Here is a 20,894-nt window from a genome sequence, read left to right as displayed (position 1 = left end):
ACTTGGTAGTTTGGACTAGACAGGCAATTCTACCTATTCTGCATTCCTAAGAATCTGTTCTTATCTGGGATAAACCTTCTGTTAGTGGAATTTTTGACCTTGAAATCTTAAGTATGCAGCTTTCTGGAGCAGTGCTTTGGAAATTTGGTATTGTACTGCTGGGAGTTTTTGACCTATACAAGTGAGAAATCTCCATAAAACTGTATATATTTGGTATTGGCACGTTCAGGAGACATGGGACTTTCCAAATCAGTTGTATTTTCATGCATAAAATAATTTTGGTTTCTGGTGTATGTGTTTATATTATGGAAAATTTTTATTTTTATTCATTTTTTAGACATTTAGAAGCCTATATCTTGTTACAGAATTGGAATTACACCATATTTTGAAAGCTTAGGCTGTCCTGAAAAAAACAATATATAGTTTTTCTGGTTAAACTAAAAGATCCCCCGAGGAAAAGGCCCTAAAGTGAAACAGTGCAAAATGTTCAAAAACTGTCTGGCAGTAGAAGTTCCACTTTGTTCAAAACGGCTGACAGTGAAAGGGTTAAATGTGCAACGATAGAGTAGAGTATAAATTCTTGTGAGTGGGCCCTTCAATCATATTTTTAATCTATAAGCCTTGATTTTAAAATTATTGAAAAAAAGCCTTGTACCTTGCTGGGGCTATACTGATATTGATTTGTTGTTCAATGTCTAGACTACTAGGATTTTTCTTTACACAAAGTATTTTTGTACTGTTACCACTACAGGAATCAGGATGTGGCCTTAGGGGCTGCATCTGCCAAAGGGCAATAAACCTTTAATGGTAACACTATCTCACTATTTCTAGACTATTCTGCAGCTGTTGAAAAGCAGCATGCTTTATTCACTTGCTAAAATGGCAGCTGCACTCGGAGGGCCTTATCTAGTGATGTTTTCTGCAAAACTCCCCATTTTTTAAAGGGATAAATCACATTTTTTGCTACCCTGGAGGAGGCACCAAATGGCTTGATTCTTGTGGGGCCCATAGAAATAAATAAATAAAAAATAGTCCTCCCAGGCACTGAGGAGCAGTTCATCTTTCTTTTACTACTACTACAGGAGGCAGTTTATATAACAATGTGGTCCAATTTACTTATAGCTTAAAGAAACCATCAGTATGTCATTACACCCATGCTGCCTACACTTAAAGGAGAAGGAAAGTAAAAAATTGATATCGATATATTTGATTAGGGCATCAGCCCCCGTATTGAACCGCCGCATTACCAAGTCCGTCGCTGCTTGTGGATCGGCGCACCATCCCGCAGAAGATTCTCCTGTCTTCATTCTTTGGCGCCGACATTTTGAAACTGCATTACATCACTTCCTCCTTTGCCTGCTTCTAATGCGCATGCGCCGCTTCGTGACCCCAGTGACGTAACGGTACTGACTGGCACGCTTATCTGTCACGGAGCCATATTTGCACAGCGTGAGTTTTGGGACCGAAGGGTTTGAAGCGCCCAGCCAAGATCTTTACTTTCTCCTCTCTTACTTTGGTTTATCTTATTTTATGAAATGGCATTGTTTATTAAATGATATTTTTAATAAATAATTTTAATTATGTTTTTAATTTTATGTGGGATGGCTGGTGGATGTGGGATAGTGGGAGTGTGGGATGGCTGGTGGATGTGGGATGTGTTCTGCTTTATCCAACTCGATTTCAGCACAGCAAATGCAGGCAGAGGGACTGTGCAGGACAAGAAAAAACACTGGAGCATTCCGATTGGGCAATAGAGTGAAGTGGGCGGGGCTAACGGGGTCAAGCATTTCTTCAGAGACTGCAGATCTTGAAAGGGAAAAAAAAAACGGAGCTCTCTGCTGTGCAGTGCGCATGTTTTTGTCCGGGACAATCTGTGTTCAGTGAGACAGGAAGCTGCACAGGCTTGGAGCAGGTACTGCATTTACTGACAAGACTTTTCCATGTCAGAGCCAGATTAAGCAACAGAACGGAACGGAAATATGTTTAGGACTGTGTTAAGGCTAAGTTATTGAGCTCATGTTGTTTTTCGACTTTCCTTGTCCTTTAACCTGTAATCAGCTTGGAAGGGCACTTGGGATACTACTCTAGACTAAATGGATTTCCTGCTTCTATGTGGCTTGGGATTTCATTGTCCACTGGTTGGAACTTGGACTCTCCTTTACATAAAGTGCTTAGGGACATGGCCCATGGGGAGATTTCAAAGCAACATGTATGTCATACCACTGGCAATTCACTTTATTGCTAGTGGGAAGGCATTTTGGGGAGATTGCATTCAGTAGCCGATATGTGATCTGCTGGTGGTAAGGCATATGCTTCACTGTAAGCTGTCAATTTATACAAATAACCCCTTTTAGAGCGTGGAGAAGAGTTTGGAAGCTGTTTGGGTACTCCCCTTTAATCATTTCTCCCTTCCTCTTTCTAGTCTCCTACATCTTCACAACCTTCAAGGTTTCTACTACTGGCCCTTAATGGGCCTGAAATGCAAAGGAGACATCTTAATAGATGGAAAATTTCCTAGTTTTGGGTACCTTGGCTAGAGTGCAAAGACTTGAAAATGCCACAGACCATGAAAGAGACATAATGCAATAACATAGTAACATGGTAAAGAAATTTGAACCCCCTGGCTTAAGGCCTATCCAGGAATACTGGAGAATACCTAGTAGATTGGTCCCACTTACCTCTGCCAACCTGGTGAGCACTCTAGTAGTACGTGTTTAATCTGTTCATTTCCTACAGTATTGCCTGCTTTTGCTCTACCTTGGTTGCTGACTGCTATTCCATTGTATGCCACTGTACTACTGTTAACCTTCTGGCAGGTGCCATAGAAGCAGAGCCATACGTCTGCCTCTGAACATGCCAGAATCAACCTGTAATATTTTAAACCTCAAAAGTTTGATTGACATCAATCAATACAGTGGTGAGAGGCATGTATTCTAGAAAAACAGTTTGAGCAAAGAGACATGGCAAGAATCTCAGATACCATGGCTGGGGATTGAGTTTGGCTGTTATAGTGAAAGGCCCAATTTAGGACGTTTTAGTGGTCATTAAGACAGAATTGAAAAGGCAGAAGGGACATGGTGATGTTTTTTTTAGTAGCATCCATTAGACAGGAAGCTCATTTACTTCGATGGATGGCCACTTGGAAAGCCAGTATGGCAGATGATAGAGTGTTCAAAGTGTGGGTCAGGCTTCAGGACAGGAAGCATACAACATTATTTGTATTACTGGTCAAGGATGAGGGGAATACACCATTACTGTAATTTTTAAATGAAAATATTCAGTCGTGTAACTTAAGTAAATAATGTAGTAACAGCAGGAGAAACTAAGCTATGCACATCAGATAGAGAGTATTTTCCAGTCACAAAAACCTTAACAAACATGGATTGCCTGGTCTAGATTAACCACCAAGATGAAAAAGTCTTCAAAATATAGGAAGGAAACAAATCAATAAATACTTTTTCTAAATAAACACTCAGCCAGTAAGGCACAAACACTAGGCTCCGATGCTGCCCTTGAGAAATGACCTCATCTCAATTTAACAAAATATTTCCAAGATTTTCAACTGCCAAACTTAAGTGCACTTGTCTGACTCTATATCCATATCTTAAAATAATTGCTTCATGTCTGACTCTATACCTTTAACCAGATTAAAATCCTTACTTCAAACAGAACTTGCTGCCACAGCTCATTTTATGACTACTCAACTCTTGAGAGTGTTCTTGAGAGCTTGGTAAAAGAAAGGCCAAAAATCTTGTATCCCCTTTTTTTCCAAGCAGTCACAATGAATACTGATTTGATATTATAAAACAAGGAAACCACCTTTCTGTGCCAAAAATTTCACTCAGAAAAGCACCAGTATACAGTTGCAAGAAAAAGTAATTGAACCCTTTGGAATTATATGGATTTCTGCATAAATTGGTCATAAAATGTGGTCTGATCTTCATCTAAGTCACAACAATAGACAATCACAGTCTGCTTAAACTAATACCACACAAATAATTAAATGTTTCCATGTTTTTATTGAACACACCATGTAAACATTCACAGTGCAGGTGGAAAAAGTATGTGAACCCCTAGACTAATGACATCTCCAAGAGCTAATTGGAGTGAGGTGTCAGCCAACTGGAGTCCAGTCAATGAGATGAGATTGGAGGTGTTAGTTACAGCTGCCCTGCTCTATAAAAAACACACCAGAAGCATTGCCTGATGTGAATGATGCCTCGCACAAAAGAGCTCTCAGAAGACCTATGATTAAGAATTGTTGACTTGCATAAAGCTGGAAAGGGTTATAAAAGTATCTCCAAAAGCCTTGCTGTTCATCAGTCCACAGTAAGACAAATTGTCTATAAATGGAGAAAGTTCAGCACTGTTGCTACTCTCCCTAGGAGTGGCCGTCCTGTAAAGATGACTGCAAGAGCACAGCACAGAATGCTCAATGAGGTGAAGAAGAATCCTAGAGTGTCAGCGAAAGACTTACAAAAGTGTCTGGCATCTGCCAACATCCCTATTAGCGAATCTTTGATACGTAAAACACTAAACAAGAATGGATTTCATGGGAGGATACCGCAGAGGAAGCCACTGCTGTCCAAAAAAAACATTGCTGCACGTTTAAAGTTTGCAAAAGAGCACCTGGATGTTCCACAGCAGTGCTGGCAAAATATTCTGTGGACAGATGAAACCAAAGTTGAGTTGTTTGGAAGAAACACACAACACTATGTGGGGAGAAAAAGAGGTACAGCACACCAACATCAAGACCTCATCCCAACTGTGAAGTATGGTGGTGGGGGCATCATGGTTTGGGGCTGCTTTGCTGTGTCAGTGCCTGGACGGATTGCTATCATCGAAGGAAAAATGAATTCCCAATTTGCAGGAGAAATTAAGGCCATCTGTCCACCAGCTGAAGCTCAGCAGAAGATGGGTGTTGTAACAGGACAACGACCCAAAGCATAGAAGTAAATCAACAAAAGAATGGCTTAAACAGAAGAAAATACGCCTTCTGGAGTGGCCCAGTCAGAATCCTGACCTCAACCCGATTGAGATGCTGTGGCATGACCTCAAGAAAGCGATTTACACCAGACATCCCAAGAATATTGCTGAACTGAAACAGTTCTGTAAAGAGGAATGGTCAAGAATTACTCCTGACTGTTGTGCACGTCTGATCTGCAACTACAGGAAATGTTTGGTTGAAGTTATTGCTGCCAAAGGAGGTTCAACCAGTTATTAAATCCAAGGGTTCACATACTTTTTCCACCTGCACTGTGAATGTTTACATGGTGTGTTCAATAAAAACATGGAAACATTTAATAATATGTGTGGTATTAGTTTAAGCAGACTGTGATTGTCTATTGTTGTGACTTAGATGAAGATCAGATCACATTTTATGACCAATTTGTGCAGAAATCCATAGAATTCTAAAGGGTTGACATGATTTTTCTTGCAACTTTATGTGAAAGGAGTCACTTCTTAAAAAACCAAATTAGTCTTCTACCACAGCCATCATGCTTGTATCAGAAGTTCTGCCACCAATTTTTGCTAGATGGATTATTCACATAAAAATCCCACAGTCCTAAATATTGGTAATTTCAAGTAGGTCTAAACAATGATATTATTTCTTAGTAGGTCTATTTGATATTTATGCACACTATACTGTAAGATAAATGCAGCACCAATAGTGTAAAACTTTTTATTAAAATCGCTTTTACTTTAAAGTGCACTCACATATTCTGTAGAGTGAATAGGCAGATCAAATAAATCCTGGCAAGCCCCTCTGGCAAATTTAGTCTCTGATCGCTGGCATCTTTTTTCCTTACTCCAATGTGTACTACCATCTGATGTGGTTTGTCTATTTCTTGAAAATTGGAAATATAAACGCTCAGCCTTACTGTTCACACGGCACGATGCGTCAATCCACAATAGCCCACCGCCTGGCTTTTTGGAATATCGCAAAAAAAGAGGAGAGCACCTTTACATAGATGAACTGCTTCAGCCTTTATTCAAACCACAGCACACAACATGTTTCGGGCTGTATTTTAATATATTAAAATCAGAAAATCACCAATTAAACATACATATTTCTGATTTTAATATATTTTTTCACAGTTCTTTGTGCACGAAGGATGGATCATCTAAGAAATGGTTGACAAGAAGTATCCTTACATGGTGGTTTATTAATCCAATGTTTCAGTTCCTCACAGGAACTTTCATCAGGGAGATAAGCACAGTATGTGTACAAACACTTTTAAAGGTACAGAGTGGCGCCAAAACGCGTTGCTAGGCAACCCCAGCACCAAACAATCAACTGTAACTTAGTAGAGAACAAAGGAAATAAAGAAAAAGGAAAAAAAGGGTAAACAAACAAGGAGCAAGGGGAGAAAGATAATATAGCGCAGACCACAGTATGAAGTACACTATACAGACCCAGTAAGCTAAATCTGTATGAGGCGCACTTGTGGATCGCCCAGAGTGGGGGAGAGAGTGTGGCAGAAAACCTCCTAGCCCTGGTACCTTATTATACATATAATACCCCTGTGCCAAACCTGTCCCCCTTCCTGGTCACAGTCCCTCCGAGAAATGCGAACGCGCCTTACCTGGCGTGTTGCCATAGCAACCACGGACGCACCAGCAGTAGTTGCATCCTAGCGTGCCGCATTAAAGCAGTAGAGAGGATTATCAGGTTCTCGCCCTCAAGGGGGGTGCTGCAGGCCAACTCAACATTAGTCCACAGTTCCCCTGGGTAATATGGGAACAACAGGACTGGCCATTCATTGGGTTTCAAGTATAAGGCACACCCTGGGGTCACTGCCACACGAAGGTACCTTGCACTGGGCATATAAAGGAAAAAAGAGCTGCCATAGAACGGTTATAGATTCAGGGTACGCCTGCTAACCTATTACACACCACTCAGTATATGGCACCTTAAGGCTGGACATGGGACTGGTGTTTGGCATACTAAGTACAGTGACCCCAGTGTAGCTACGGGTAGCTGGCAGGGATACAGTGAAAAGAAAAGAATATGAGGCCAAAGTATCGGCAAAAAGTATAGGAGGCAAATATACAGCATATACGATGTAACCAAAACCACAAATAATGCAGAACATGTAAGGTAGCAGAGAGGTTAACACTGTTAGCTGGAAGGGAAGTTACTGAGGTCAATAAGGTTACATAAAGCAGCCCAATGGCAATAGTTTATTAAGGCCCCGAGGGGCCACACAGTCCAATGTGTGGATCCATCTTGACTCTCTGCGCAGCAAGGCTAGGTCTCTATTACCCCCCCCCTCTCGTTAGGGGTGGCTTGCTGGTCGATCGCCATGCACTTGAAGGTGGGAAGTGGGTGGGCAAAGTGCCTCGCAACGAGTTGGATGGATGTTTCTTCTTTAAGGGCTTTACTTATTGCCAAGCGGTGGCTGCCGATCCTTTACTTTAACATGTTCACTGTTTTGCTCATATAGTACAGTCCGCAAGGGCACATAATAATATACACCACATAGTTGGAAGTACAGGTGAGGAAATGCCTAATCTTGATTCTTTTTCCCGTATGGGGGTGAGGGAAGTCTGGGCCAGACAGAAGGCATTGGCATGTTACACAATCTGGGCATTTGTAGCACCCCAGATTCTTTTGTGCTGAGAGCCAGTCAGAAGGATTTGGTTTATGATTCTTAAAGTCTGTTTTGACCAGAAGATCTCTCAAGCTCCCCCTCCTGTAGCCCATTAGAGGTTTACTGGACATGTGTAATGATAAGGATTCATCTTGATTAACCATTGGTCAGTGCTTGTGAATGCTCTTGGATAATTGTGAGGATGCTGCCAAAAAAGTGGTGGTGAAGATCAAAGGTGGTTCCTTCCTGGTCTTTTGTAGGAGCTCATCCTGTGTGTGTTGGTTGCGTTCAAGGAACCTGGCATACATATCCCTCAGTTGGTCAACTGCCAATTCCGGTCTGCTGCTGTTCTTAATAGTCCATAAAAACTGGGAGTAGGGGATACCCCTAACAGTGGCAGGCGGGTGATTGCCGGAGGCATGCAGGATAGAGTTGTGGTCAGTGGCTTTCCAAAATAGCCTGGTTCCCAGTTTACCCTGGTCTTTTAAAATGTTATGGTCAAGAAAGTCTATATTGTCATGGTGATAGTTCAGGGTTAGTTTGACTGGGCTGTCCAGATCATTCAGAAGTTGGTGAAATGAAATTAGAGTGTCAGTCCCTTTTGTCCAGATCATGAACAGATCATCTATGTAGCGGAAATATGTCAGGATGGAGATGCCAAGAAGGGAAACAATATGTTCTGTTTTGAACTGCAACATAAACTAGAAAGGGAAGTTAGAGAACAAACTTCATGTTGGGTTGAAATCTGATCTGTTGTTGGCTCTGCCCACTTTTACTAACCTTGGACCACAGTTATATAGTAAAAACCACTGTGCAAAGTTTGGGCACCCTGGTTTTAATAGTGTCTGAATGGCAGCAATTTAATTGTGTTAAAGTGACATCTGATTGGCGTTTGGTGGCTGCAAAGTTTAGGGACCCTAGGATTAATAGTTAAAGAATGGCAGAAGTTTAAATTGAAACCAATAAAAGTCAATAGGTAAATTGTGGTTGGTGGGTGTGCCCAATTTTTTTTTTTAACCTTAAGTTGAAGTCACCCAGTGACAAACAGTGGGCACCCTGGCATTAATAGTGTGAGAATGGCGGCATTTTAAATTTAAACCAATAAAATTCAAAGGATGAAATCTGATTGGCTGTTAGTGGCCCATCCCACTTTTCCTATTTTTGAAGTGCAGTCCCCCAGTGACCAACTTTGCAAGAAACAATAAAAATTGTGAGACTGACAGCATTTTACACTTCGCCATCAAAAGTAAATAGGTGAAATGTGATTGACTGTTGTGGCTCTGCCCACTTTTTTCTAACTTTGAATCACAAATACCCAGTGATTAACTCTGGAAAGTTTAACAACCCTGGAATTAATACTTAAATAATGGCATCAGTTTAAATATAAACCAATGAAATTTAATGGGTGGAAATGGATTGGCTCCGCCCAGTTGTTCTAACCCTGAATATGTAGTCAGTCAGTGACTGATTGTGTAACGTTTGGGAACCCTGACATTAATAGTGTGAGAGAGGCAGAATTTTAAAATTAAACCAAAAAAAAAATCAATAGGTGAAGTCTGATTGGCTGTTGGTGGCTCCACACACTTTTTAAAACCTAAAAATGCAGTCCCCTAGTGACCCTGGTGTTAATACTGTGAGAATGGCAGCAGGTTGAATTTCCCCATTGAAAATCAATAGTTAAAATCTGATTGGCTGTTGATGGCTCCACCCACTTTTTCTAACTCTGAACCGCAGTTACCTAGTGACTAGCTCTGCAAAGTTTGTGGACCTTAGTATTAATATTTAATGAATGGCAGCAGTTTAAATTTAAACATATGAAGTATTTTGGTGAAATCTGATTGGCTGCTGTTGGCCCCACCCACTTTTCTAAACTTGTAACATAGTCACCCAGTGACTGACTGTGCAAAGTTTGGGAACCCTGGCATCAAACCAATAAAATTCAATAGGTGAAATCTGATTGGCTGTTGGTGGCTCCTCCCACTTTAAAAAAAAAAAAAAGTAAAATAAAACTGCAGTCCCCTAGTGACCAACTGTGAAAAGTTTGGGGACCCTATTACTGTGAGAATACTGTGAGAATGACAGCAGGTTGAATTTACCCATTAAAAGTCAATACGTAAACCCTGATTGGCTGTCGATGGCTCCACCCACTTTTTCTAACCTTGACTGCATTTACCTGGTGCCTAAATCTGCAAAGTTTGGGGCCCCCCGGCGTTATTACTTTGAGAATGGCAGCAGGTTGGATTTCCGCCAAGTCAATAGGTAAAATCTGATTGGCTGTTCACAGCTCCGCCCACTTTTGGGCATCCAACAATCATCATATTTTCATTCAGGCTGACCCCATTGCTATTTGATTCAAGTTTGGGGAGTGTAGCCTCAGAGCTGTAAGATTGGCAGCAGTTTCAATTTCCCCATTAAAGTCAATGGTTGAAATTTAATTCGCTGTTGTTGGCCCCTCTCACTCTTTTTTTAAAAGAAACTTGAATTTGTAGTCACCCAGTGACTGACTGTGCAAAGTTTGGGAACTCTGGCATCAAACCAATAAAAATCAATAGGTGAAAATTTTATTGGCTGTTGGTGGCTCCGCCAACTTTTTAGAACTAAAACTGCAGTCTCCTAGTGACCAACTGTAAAAAGTTTGGGGACCCCTGGTGTTAATTCTGTGAGAATGGCAGCAGGTTGAATTTCCCCATTGAAAGTCAATAGGTAAAATTTGATTGGCTGTTCATAGCTCCGCCCACTTCAGGGCATCCAACAATTATCATATTTTCATTCAGGCTGACCCCATGACTGTGATTCAAGTTTGGGGAATGTAGCCTCAAAGCTGTAAGATTGGCAGCAGTTTCAATTTCCTATTAAAGTCAATGGGTGAAATTTGATTGGCTGTTGTTGGCCCCTCCCACTTTGGGTCATCCAACAAATGTTGCTGTTTCATTCGGGGTGGCTCCATTATTATGTTATTCAAGTTTGGGGGCTGTAGCCTCATAGCTGTAAGTGTGGCAGCATTTTGAAAATCTTCCCTGTCAAAGTCAATGGGGGGGCCGGATCACTTGGAAAAGCACAAGCAACCTGCTCCGCTATAGGGCGAAGAAGTGTGGGGAGTTTGGGTGTTGTACCCCTAAAACTGTAGGAGGAGTAGCGTTTAGAAATGGGGGGGCGCTAAGAAGAAGAAGAAGCGGAAGGATAAGCCAAAGTCGAAGAACAGTATGTTGGGGTTTTCAACCCAACATAATAAATTGGCATATGATGGGGCGAGGGCACAACCCATAGCTGTACCTGATATCTGTAGATAAAAGGAGTTCTCAAACCGGAAGAAGTTCCGCATGAGTGTGAGTTCTAGTAGTTGTGTCAGAAATTCGATTGGGACCCATAGTGAGGTGTCGGTAAGCAGTGCCAGTCTAGCTGCCCTGATACCCAAGTCGTGTGGAATGATAGTGTATAGGCTTTTAACATCCATAGTCACCAAGATGCAGTCAGATGGAATTTCCCCTAGTTCCCTGAGTTTAAGAACTACATGTGTAGAGTCCTGAGCGTACCATGGCATGGACTTGACTAGTGGTTGTAGGTAATAGTCGATAAAGGTAGACAAGGGTTGGTACAAAGAGCCCACAGCGGAAATGATGGGTCTTCCAGGAGGGTCTGATAAAGACTTATGTATTTTAGGTAGTGTGTAAATAACAGGTGTATGGGGATAATCATTGTACATGTATTGAAAAGTATCCTTATCTATCCATCCTGCATTAAAGGAGAAGGAAAGTCACTTGGGGGTGCCAAAATGTTAGGCACCCCCAAGTGACTTTAATCGCTTACCTTGTTTCTCGGGCTGGTGCCCCTGTTAGGAGAAAACAGCACCAGCCCAGGGTACCTGTAGCGATGCACTTCCTCCTTCCTACTTGCGCTGCTGCTTATTGTCTGGGACAGGCGCATGCGTAGTAGAGTGGAAAGCCGACTTCTCTGTTAAAGTTCGGCTTTTCACTCTACTGCGCATGCGCGCGCAGTGAACCAGGAAGGAGGAAGCGCTGGCAGCTACCCCGGCTGGTGCTGTTCTCTCTGAACAGGGGCACCAGCCCGGGGTAAAAGGTAGGCTATTGAAGTCACTTGGGGGTGCCTAACATTTTGGCACCCCCAAGTGACTTTGACTTTCCTTCTCCTTTAAGGGCAACTGACAGAATACCATCCAGTTCCTTTTTGAATTTGTTCGTAGGATCACTGGGCAAAAGTCTGTATGTATGAAAGTCAGCCAACTGTCCCAGAAAGTCTGTAGTAGGAGTAGTCAAGCAGTACAATGGCTCCTCCTTTGTCAGCTGGTCAGATCACCAGGTTCACATAGTCTTTAAGTGTTTTGGTGGCCTGTCTTTCTGCTGGGGACACGTTGGGGCATGATTTAACCATACCTGCGGTTGTTTTAGTTTCAAGGCTAAGGACTATGCCAAAGGTTTTAATTAGGGGGGGTCAAATGTGCTTTGCGTGCTTTGAACTGGGGGCAGGGGCCCTGTGGTGAGTTCCTAAAGTGTTTTTTAAGTCTATGTTTCCTTTGGAATTTGTGTATGTCTACCAACGTGTCAAAAGTATTAGGCTTATTGTTGGGGACAAAGGAAAGTCCCTTGGACAATAGGGATAGTTCCCCTGATGTTAAGGTATGTTGGCTCAGGTTAAAGACTATACTCTCTTGCCTTTTGGAGGTTCCCCCCCCCCCCCACGTCTGGTGTGCCGCTCACTTGTTCAATCACCAATAGTAAAAGGTCAAAAGAACAATGATTAAGTATGCCGCACCATTTACTGCAAAGGTCTGGGTTGTTGCGACCAATTGTGGGGATGTTATTAATGCGGAATCCTCTAGGAATAAGTTTTTGTCGGTGATAGTTGGAGAGGGAAACACTGTGTAACTGCAAATCCGTTTCCCTTTTCTTCAAATGAAGTATATCATGATAAATGTCAATTTTAGGTTTACTAACTGCAAGGTCCAATAGGGTTTCTGTGAAGAGGATCCTATCTGCATCCTCTATGGAGAAAGTGAAGTCTTTATTTGTGTCCACTTCAAAAGTGAGTTGCGAGTTGCCAGCTTCCATTCCCTCCGGCCGTCAGTTGATAGGAACCCTTCTGTCCTGATGCACACGTCTGTGTAGTAGCCTTAGCTGTAGCAGTGGTATAAACACCATGCTTTGTTCAGTATGAACAGTAGGATCACGTACAATTATAGAAAAAATGCAAGAACCCCATTGGACCTTGCAGTGAGTAAACCTAAAATTGACATTTATCATGATATACTTCATTTGAAGAAAAGGGAAACCTATTTGCAGTTACACGGTGTTTTCCTCTTCAACTATCACCAACAAAAACGTATTCCTAGAGGATTCCGCATTAATAACATCCCCACAATTGGTTGCAACAAGCCGGACTTTTGCAGTAAATGGTGCAGCATACTTAATCATTGTTCTTTTGACTGCAAGACCACAAGAACAAGAGGGTATACAGTTGGCTCCTTGGGCTGAGACAAGATACTAGACCCAGACCTCCCCTGAGAAAGAAAAGGCTACCCAAGTCCCTTCTAACGGTTGACAGCTCAGATCAATCTACAGACTCAGAGGCAGGGACTGATACCACTAGGGATAAACCTTTTTTAGGGGTTACTATGCGCTCACAAAGAGACAAAGAAAAAGACGGCACACCAGACGGGGGGGGGGGGGGGGGGTATAAACCTAAGGGGGAAACCTCCAAAGGGCAGGAGAGTATAGTCTTTAACCTGAGCCAACATACCTTAACATCAGGGGAACTATCCCTATTGTCCAAGGGCCTTTCCTTTGTCCCCAACAATAAGCCTAATACTTTTGACACGTTGGTAAATATACACAAATTACAAAAGAAACTTAGACTTAAAGAACACTTTAGGAACTCACCACAGGGCCCCCGCCCCCAGTTCAAAGCACGCAAAGCACATTTGAGCCCCCCAATACACCGGCCGCTATTAAAACCTTTGGCATAGTCCTTAGCCTTGAAACTAAAACAACTGCAGGTATGGTTAAATCATTCCCCAACCTGTCCCCAGCAGAAAGACAGGCCATCAAAACACTTAAAGACGATGTGAACCTGGTGATCAGACCAGCTGACAAAGGGGAAGCCATTATACTGCTTGACTACTCCTACTACAGACAGGAGATTTTGGGACAGTTGGCTGACGTTCATACATACAGACTTTTGCCCAGTGACCCTACGAACAAATTCAAAAAGGAACTGGATGGTATTCTGTCAGTTGCCCTTAACGCAGGATGGATAGATATGGATACTTTTCAATACATGTACAATGATTATCCCCGTACACCTGTTATTTACACACAACCTAAAATACTAAGTCTTTATCGGCCCCTCCTGGAAGACCCATAATTTCCGCTGTGGGCTCTTTGTACCAACCCGTATCTACCTTTATAGACTATTACCTACAAGCACTAGTCAAGTCCATGCCGTGGTACACTCAGGACTCTACACATGTGATTCTTAAACTCAGGGAACTAGGGGAAATTACATCTGACTTCATATTGGTGACTATGGACGTTAAAAGCCTATACACTATCATTCCACACGACTTGGGTATCAGGGCAGCTAGACTGGCACTGCTTACCGACACCTCACTATCCCAATCGAATGTCTGACACAACTACTAGAACTCACACTCATGCAGAACTTCTTGTGGTTTGAGAATTCCTTTTATCTACAGATATCAGGTACGGCTATGGGTAGTGCCCTCGCCCCACCAATTTATGTTGCAGTTCGAAACAGAACATATTGTTTCCCTTCTTGGCATCTCCATCCTGACATATTTCCGCTACATAGATCTGTTCATGATCTGGACAAAAGTGACTGACACTCTAATTTCATTTCACCAACATCTGAATGATCTGGACAGCCCAGTCAAACTAACCCTGAACTATCACCATGACAATATAGACTTTCTTGACCTTAACATTTTTAAAGACCAGGGTAAACTGGGAACCAGGCTATTTCGGAAGCCACTGACCGCAACTCTATCCTGCATGCCTCCAGCAATCACCCGCCTGCCACTGTTAGGGGTATCCCCTACTCCCAGTTTTTATGGACTATTAAGAACAGCAGCAGACCGGAATTGGCAGTTGACCAACTGAGAGATATATATGCTAGGTTCCTTGAACGGGGATACTCTGACACCCTATTAGAGCCACAACACCAATGAGCCCTCCAATACACACAGGATGAGCTCCTACAAAAGACCAAGAGTGACAGGAAGGAACCACCTTTGATCTTCACCACCACTTTTTCGGCAGCATCCTCACAATTATCCAAGAGCATTCACAAGCACTGACCAATGGTTAATCAAGATGAATCCTTATCATTAAACATGTCCAGTAAACCTCTAATGGGATATAGGAGGGGGAGCTTGAGAGATCTTCTGGTCAAAACAGACTTTAAGAATCATAAACCAAATCCTTCTGACTGGCTCTCAGCACAAAAGAAGCTGGGGTGCTACAAAAGCCCAGATTGTGTAACATGCCGATGCCTTCTGTCTGGCCCAGACTTCCCTCACCCCCATACGGGAAAAAGAATCAAGATTAGGCATTTCCTCACCTGTACTTCCAACTATGTGGTGTATATTATTATGTGACCTTGCGGACTGTACTATATGAGCAAAACAGTGAACATGTTAAAGGAAAGGATCGGCAATAAGTAAAGCCCTTAAGGAAGGAAAATCCATCCAACTCGTTGCTAGGCACTTTGCCCAGCAACGACACCCACTTCCCACCTTCAAGTGCATGGCGATCGACCAGCAAGCCACCCCTAACAAGGGAGGAGTAATAGAGACCTAGCCCTGCTGCGCAGAGAGTCAAGATGGATCCACACATTGGACTGTGTGGCCCCTCGGGGCCTTAATAAACTATTGCCATTGGGCTGCTTTATGTAACCTTATTGACCTCAGTAAATTCACTTCCAGCTAACAGTGTTAACCTCTCTGCTACCTGTCATGTTCTGCATTATTTGCGGTTTTGGTTACATTGTATATGCTGTATATTTGCCTCCTATACTTTTTGCTGATACTTTGGCCTCATGTTCTTTTCCTTTCACTCTTTTATACTTTCACTGTATCCCTGCCAGCTACCCGTAGCTACATGTGCGCAAACACTGACCCGCACTGGGGTCACTGTACTTAATATGCCAAACACCAGTCCCATGTCCAGCCTTAAGGTGCCATATACTGAGTGGTGGGTAATAGGTTAGCAGGCGTACCCTGAATCTATAGCCGTTCTATGGCAGCTCTTTTTTCCTTTATATGCCCAGTGCAAGGTACCTTTGTGTGGCAGTGACCCCAGGGTGTGCCTTATACTTGAAACCCAATGAATGGCCAGACCTGTTGTTCCCATATTACCCAGGGGAACTGTGGACTAATGTTGAGTTGGCCTGCAGCACCCCCCTTGGGGACGTGAACCTGATAAGCCCCTCTTCTGCTTTAATGCGGCACGCTAGGACGCGACTACTGCTGGTGCGTCCGTGGTAAGGCGCATTCATATTTCTCGTAGGAACTGTGACCAGGAAGTGGGACAGGTTTGGCACAGGGGTATTATATGTATAATAAGGTACCAGGGCTAGGAGGTTTTCTGCCACACTCTCTCCCCCACTCTGGGCGATCCACAAGTGTGCCTCATACAGGTTGGGCTTAATGGGGGACTGCGGGCTTACTGGGTCTGTATAGTGTACTTCATACAGTGGTCTGCACTATATTATCTTTCTCCCCTTGCTCCTTGTGTGTTTATCCTTTTTTTTCTTTTTCTTTATTTCCTTTGTTCTCTACTAAGTTACAGTTGATTGTTTGGTGCTGGGGTTGCCTAGCAATGCGTTTTTGCGCCACTCTGTACCTTTAAAAGTGTTTGTACACATACTGTGCTTATCTCCCTGACGAAAGTTCCTGTGAGGAACTGAAACGTTGGATTAATAAACCACCATGTAAGCATACTTCTTGTCAACTATTTCTTTCTTTTATTTGATCACTAAAAATCCTGTGAGTGCTGGCTTTCAATGTATGTACATTTATATATATATATATATATATATATATATATATATATATATTCTGGGGGCATTAAGAAAGGATGAACTTAATGAACTATTGCCTTTTTTTCCAATTCAAGTTAACTGTGTAACTGGGGATCCACCTAAAGCTGGCATTGCACTTACTCCCCTTCTAAAGATGCAGTGATGCAGGCCTCACAATTATATCCTAACGTAATGTATAGTGGACATCGTTACCAAAAATTTTCTTACCTACTATGTCTACCATTGCCATTTGAATTTATGTTTTCATTTTGAAATCAACTGCATTCAATGACGTCAACACAAGAGGGTGCTGAGTTCCTCAACAAATTTGGCCTGGGTATTGCAGACCAGCAGTCTGTATCCCTAGACTAAGGGAATCAAAGTCATCACCTGTTCTTCTCAAATATGGAAACAAACTCCTTGTCATAAATAAAGGTTTCTCTCCCCAATCTTGGTTGGTAAGTTTAGTATAGAGACATATTCCCTGCTGGAACAGATGCCTAGAAACTGAACGATCATCTTCAGGCACCCTCTAATATTGTGGTTGGTTGTTATCAGGCACCAACACCAATGGTCCTCCTAGACTGCGGCAGGTTCTCCGCAAAAAAAAAAAACAGGAGACAGGTGTGGAGGGCAGCTCTTTGAAGCTGTGGAGGAAGCAGACCCTGTGGTCCGCACCCCCCCCTTCCTATAGCTACACTCAAGACATGCCTAAGACAAGTGAGGACATTATTGTTTTATTTTTGTCAATATTATAATATTATTCAGTGGTTCACTTAGGCTTTCTACAGACGAGCATGTAGGACTAAATGGCATCTATATAAAGTGTAATTATGATTTGATACATTTTTGCAATGTCTGACCCATAGTGGAAAAGGCTTTAATCCCCTCTCTAAGAGATCACTGGCTTTCAAGTTGTATAAACAGTTTAGGGTGGATATCATACAAGACAATTTTTGAAGGCTCCCATCCTACCCTATCCTACTTACCCTACACTTCCAGCTATTTACCTGGCTAATGCAAAGAATAAGTGGGTTGCAATTTGCTTACATAAGTGACAATATTTCTGCTTGGCGAATATAACCCTAACTATAGTGGTAGACACATTGATTATCTGCCTGTTCTCTGAATGAAAACAAAGCCCCCCAGTGGTGGTTAACCATGCTTAAAATAAAGGGCTTTAACAATGTTCTGGATAATGGGCTATAAAGAGGACAAGGTGTCCTGAGATGCAGTCATACTGCAGAACACAGGCTACCCATTAACAAAAATCTTTTTGGGAGGTCTTCTGTTAAATTCCTTGAGAGAGATCCATCGATTGGCCAAGGAACATACTGTTTATTTTAATAGTCATCACTATCTCCAGGACTGATAAGATATTATGATAACATATTAATGTATCACCATTCAAACCCCACATTAATGAAACAAAAATACCTGCTCCTGTTCAAACCACTTGTCTGTTATATAGAAAATTTGAAAACATTATAGCTGGTCAGGGAGTGTTTTAATGGAGATTAAATTATACTCTGTTAAGTAATGTGTGAATCCAGAAAAAATAGAACAAGTATTGGCTCGATTTTGTGATAAAATGTGAATCTGGAATTTCAAGGTACCATATGGGAAAGCCACAAAGCTTACATAAGCAGAATATTGTTACAGATTAGAACCATACAAAAACCAGACCGCCTAGATAAAATTTGAAATGTAATAAATTAATGATTTTGGAGAGGCAGATGGGCCTAACTTACACTTAAGAAATAAAAACTAACTTGAGATTTTGAGATCATCATATCTTTGGATATCCAAGTCGTTCTTGTGTTAAAGCCATTCTGCTATCACAACGTCAATTGGCAGGGTATTCCAAAGCCTCACCATGAAGAACCATTTTTGTTGCATCAAATTGTAATGGCATGGCCTATGGTTATTTTATCTTTCTTATGTTTAAAAAGATCCAATCCTATCTGTCTTAAATTGTCCTGTAATGTACTTATAAGTAGTAATCATGTCCCCTCACAAATGCCTTTTCTCCTTTTTTACTCACACTCAGATGTAAAAATTGTTGGTGAGCCACAGAAACATGAAAAAGTACCTTGAGGATGCAAAATAAAGGCCGTGATTGGCTATTTGGTAGCCCCATTTGAGTTGCTGGCCTGCAGGAGGCTCTGTTTAGAGGAGAGCTGTGCCTCTATGATTCCAAAACATGTCTCCAAGCCAGAAATGTAAAAATGGGCACCTACTTTGAGGACACTGGGTGCAACATCAAAAGGGGTGGTGAGCAACAGATAGCTTATGAGCCACTGGTTGGATATTACTGCTCCAGGGGAAACAAACCCAATATTGGTTGATGCAACTAAAATGGAACAATTAAACTATGAGGAACTGTCAAGGTTTGGGGGTATTTAATGTTCTTTTTTTAAATACTTCAGATATGGTGACCCAAATTACAGAAAAACCCTAATCTGGAAAACCCCAGACCCTCCCAGGCATTCTGGCTAATAAATTCCCCAGTTTTAAAATTGAGTTTCTGTTTGGAATATGGAATATATCAATCTTTTTTTTTTTTCATTCCATCTTACAAATAAAATATATACAGGATTGACATTTGGATTTGGGAAAACCCACAGTATCAGTGTCAGGATAGACATCCTACATTAACCTGCTATAAATGCTTAACTAGGTAACTGTTTGAATAGAGGTATATTCCTACCAGGTTGATTTCGTACTCCCTTATGTATAGCGGCCCTGTGGGGGTTAATTCCCATGGGTAATCTGATCTGGGGAATAATTAGCAGGTACAGATCTGCTAGCAACCCAGTGAGAAGTGGAACCCAGTGTAAACTGAGAGCTGGTGGAGAGAGTAGCATTGTGGAATGCTGCTGGTTTTCAAAAAGCAATTGTATCCTATTTTCCAGCCATCAATTCCAGGAATATATCCTGTGCTTTAATTAGAGCCCAAGTAGGGCAAGTGTTTTTGATTTTGTTTATGCACCGAAGTTGTTACTTACTGAAAATGTATGCAATAAAGTGACACATTTTAAGTGTGAAGACAAACATATCTACTTAGTAGCAGCTACTTTTTACGGCTACTAAATGCCAGAGAATTCCCTACCATAGACAATACTGAGACACGTAGAGACTATTATCAGTAAATGATCAGCATTGTCTGTTTAGTAGCTGCTACTAGTGCTTCATGTATCTTCACCCTTAGAATGAAATGTGTCCACTTTATTGCATACATTTTCAGTCAGTAACAACTTCTGGTGCATGAACAAAATCTGCACACAATATGAAACATTGTTTAAAGTTTTGTTAGGTATATGGTTCATGTAAAGTTGGCTAAATTATATCCTGTTCTCTCTCCACCATTTTTGGTGGCAATGAGATTGTGTACAAGAGTATATAATATTTTTAACAGTATCTTAGGTGTCACGTGGAAAGATCCATATGAAAGTGAAGTGTAAGGTATTTTTGATATTTAAAAAGTATAAAAAGAAAACAAGTGGCGAGCGCCTATAATATGTTTTATAAAAACATTTAAAAAGTATTTTATTCAATAAAACACTGTTCTCCAGCGTAATTCTATAAAAACATATCAGACAAGTAGCCTTTTCCCAATGTGCAGGTAACAGTCTGTTCAATCAGGTTACATAGCATATGGACATTAATTAGCTTACTTATCAGTGTTCATCTTGAGTCCTCCTATTGTAGCCAATATGTGAGCCCTTTTCTTCCACTGAGCACCAGTATTTTTTGAACTTTTGCAGTCCTCCTGGTCTTTTTGGCTGAAGGAATTTAAGTGTTCTTTCGTATCCTCGGCAAACAGTGAAGGAAGGTGGGTCAGCTGGTTCCTGCTCCTTGGGAAAACCTGTATTGCAGCTCCCTATGCGTTTCAGGTCCACTATTACGTGAACCACCATTTCACTATAACCACTGTTTATTTTTTTCTGTTATTTATAAATTCATCCCAAATTAGCTACAGTAATTTACTCCTGAGATTTGTCAGTGTGACAAAAGATAGATATGTATTTATTATAACTAAATTATTGTGTTTGTAGTATAGTATTATTGTTTTAGAATAATTATAGTAGTTTATATGTTTGTGTATATTTATTGTGTGTATATATATATATATATATATATATATATATATATATATATATATATATATATATAAAATAAGCCCTGTACTATACGGACAAATGTTGTATTCAACAGATTCCAAACCAGCCTCAAATTTAGCAT

The 20,894-nt window shown here is 41.4% G+C and overlaps 1 protein-coding gene across 2 annotated transcripts in view; it reads left to right on the top strand.

The window, feature by feature from the left end:
* Window positions 1–20,894, top strand: part of map3k4 (mitogen-activated protein kinase kinase kinase 4) — a 297,498-nt gene that overhangs the window by 201,677 nt on the left and 74,927 nt on the right. The window lies entirely within an intron of this gene.

This window comes from Xenopus tropicalis, chromosome 5, assembly GCF_000004195.4.
Source record: "Xenopus tropicalis strain Nigerian chromosome 5, UCB_Xtro_10.0, whole genome shotgun sequence".
In the NCBI taxonomy this organism is placed as follows: domain Eukaryota; kingdom Metazoa; phylum Chordata; class Amphibia; order Anura; family Pipidae; genus Xenopus; species Xenopus tropicalis.
Note: the sequence above shows the minus strand (reverse complement) of the source record. Positions and strands in the feature narration are given on the sequence as shown.